We start from the raw sequence: 2,998 nt of genomic DNA, 5'->3' as shown, positions 1-2,998 counted from the left end.
TAATATTAATATTTGAATCATTCGCCGGAAAATTAAATTAATGGGTCTGCTTTCTCCGGTTCCGAGTTGGGGTAGTTGGTGTGGTTGGTCTTATAGTAAGGCAGTGGGTGTGATCGGGTGCTTCGCGGGACACGTAGGTTGCTGTACGGACGAGGAGATTATGTTGACTTTTGGTCAATGGTCGGAATTGATGAGAGTGGATATGGATGATGTGTGGACTCTGATGGGGTGTAGTGTAGTGTAGGTAGAAGATATCGCGGAATATGCACCTCTAGTCTAGTCTAGTCTAGTCTAGAGTTGTATTCGAGCACGGGTTTCTCCACGTGGGTTTAAACACCACTAATAATATAGTTTTATCGGTTTTAATTAACACCCCGTTTTAATGGTCAGAAATAGTTTTTGATGTTGTTAAGAGAAAAAATAAACTTGTTAAGATAAGTATTTGTATGATAGTTTAACCAAACTGATTGAGTAATATGTAAAAAGTGGATTGATAATAAGCAATTATGTGAATACGAGATCGGATTAGATCAGTCCCACCAAAACCGACTAATGATGTGGGTTTGGTTATGAGGTGAAAGATCAGGAAATGATGTATAGGTTAGGTTCAAGTAAACTGGTCAAAATTTCTAACTCTTACTTTATTTGTTGGTCAATCGGACTTTGAGTCTGGTTAACCGGATGAATCAATATGGTATGGCTACCGATATGTATCTTGAAACATTTGTCAAAAGTAATATTTTACTTCAATTTAAAATTTCAACGTATTTTTGTTACAATCATTTAACAATCACCTTCAATATAAGCTATGTTGTATCATATTCTATTTGCTAGAATACTACTTATCGGGTTTTATGAGTTTTTTAAACATGTTCTCAAATAAATATAGATTTTAATCCTTACCAACTCGATCTTGTCACCCCTAGCAACAAACACGCATTAACTATTTCACGAAGTATGTGTCTCGATAGTTAGCTTGTGACCTTCTAGTTGAAAAATGACGTTGATGAAGCCGTGCAAGTGCACTATTTCACGGCGGGGATTGTAACTTTCCGTAAATTTCTCATTTGTCACTAACGATCGAGCTTTTATTATTTATTTTCTATTTTCTTTTTTCTGGTTAAAAGAAACAAATGATATTTCTGCGATAAATTAAACGATAACTTGCAAATTACTGACTGGCATGGATAAATTTTAGCAAATTATGTAATAATCTGTAAATAATAATAATAATTTATAATATTGACATGCCATCTCTTTGTCATGGACAAGTTGTGTGGCAGGCCAATTGGACCAAACCATGAATCTTGGTTTTACTGGGCCCACAGTATGTGATTGAAATAATTCAGCCAGAAATGTCTACAACTATTTTTGTGGTAAAGAAATGATCCACCACAACTTGAAATTAATGAAATAATTGTATGGTTGTGTGACTTGCCTCCGTTAGATAATAGACTCATAGTTATATTTATTAAAAAAACTAAAAAAAATTATATCCAATCGTCTATAGACGCACATTGGTCTCGAAGGTTTATTTTTGTACCCTTGCTTCAATTTGTCTCCACCACATTAAACAATATATTATAGCATTAAAGTTTAAAGTGATATATTGATTTGAAATCGGTGAATAAATTCAGTAACACGATGAAAAGATATTTGTAATAGACGAGCTAAAACTAGTTCATAGTTTTAACTATATCTATTAGGTTATTAAGGTAAGCAAGTATTACCTTGGTGCAGTTTGTGATATATTGATATATGTACAAGCTAGCTAGACTTGATATATTCAACTATCCAGAAACTGAACTCGTAATCGACTCGACTTCAACTCATCTTTCTCAAGTTTGATGATTTTGTATGTTTATGTTTGTAAAGGTCTTGAATAAAAGTTTTAACTTTGATGTGTATTTCTTTGAGCTAAGAGCCACAAGCTACTTAGACAATGGTTGGTGATTTTAATGTCATGGAGCTATTTTGGTTAACCAAAATTTACGTGTAGACTAAATTAAAAATCACAATATTAGGAGGTGTAAATAGACACGTGCCCAAGATTATTGTGACTTTGGCATCAAGAAACCTTTATGTCTTTGGTATAAGATTTGATTTGTTCGGTGGTTTCAACACAGTGCCTTAGCTCGGTACCGTACCGTTACCGAAAATACCGATCTCGAAATTTAAAAATTTTTGATACTGGTATTAAAGATAACGGTGAGTGGGTTTGGATTACTAGTTCAATTTAAATATTTCTTATTTGAAAGTTCAAAAATGATTATTTTAATATATGTTATAATATAGTATTTGCAGGCCTGCAAAAGAGGATGTTTGGGCTAGAAAATTAAAATTTTGACCCAAAATAGGCAGCAGATAGAATACTTTTGAATCGGTATAAAAAATAGGTCCTACCGAGATTTGAACTCGGGTTACTGGATTCAGAGTCCAATGTCCTAACCACTAGACCATATGACCGCTTGATAATTTAAGCATAGCCAATCGTATTTGACCAATAGGTATTTAAATATACTGACTTTTAGCATTTCTAACATTCTTTATTTCATTTGGGTCAATGGGCTTTTAACTTTTAAGACATTGCTCTTTTGAATATGGGCTGGCATCATCTCAGTTTTGATATTTAACTTCAAGCAAATCTCTTATTTATTTATTTGACAATTTCCCAAGTGACCAGTTGCAAAATGCCAAAATTGTGTTATTATGTTGGCTACATTTAAAAATTAAATATATGATCATTGAAGTAGGTGGTATACATTCAAAATAATAATATAAATCTATACACATATATTATGAAGACAAATAAATTACACAAACCCTCTTCTATCTTTATCCTTATATTAGAGTGTGTTTTTATGGAGTGTGAAAGGATGCCACATAGACACTTTTTTATTGGCGAACACCACATGCCCGGCACTAGAGGGCACGAAGAGGAGGCCGCCATAGTATTTAAGGTACTTTCTGTGATGGTTGAATGAGCACCATTTTTTAT

The 2,998-nt window shown here is 33.3% G+C and overlaps 1 non-coding gene across 1 annotated transcript; it reads right to left on the bottom strand.

The window, feature by feature from the left end:
* Nucleotides 1-2,394: 2,394 nt before the first annotated feature.
* On the bottom strand, nucleotides 2,395-2,466 carry TRNAQ-CUG (transfer RNA glutamine (anticodon CUG)). Its single transcript has one exon. It is a non-coding gene; the product is annotated as a tRNA-Gln (tRNA).
* Nucleotides 2,467-2,998: the final 532 nt, after the last annotated feature.

This window comes from Bidens hawaiensis, unplaced genomic scaffold (assembly GCF_021521415.1).
Source record: "Bidens hawaiensis isolate Kalapana, Puna unplaced genomic scaffold, B.hawaiensis_p1.1 tig00002572_1, whole genome shotgun sequence".
Classification (NCBI taxonomy): Eukaryota; Viridiplantae; Streptophyta; class Magnoliopsida; order Asterales; family Asteraceae; genus Bidens; species Bidens hawaiensis.
Note: the sequence above shows the minus strand (reverse complement) of the source record. Positions and strands in the feature narration are given on the sequence as shown.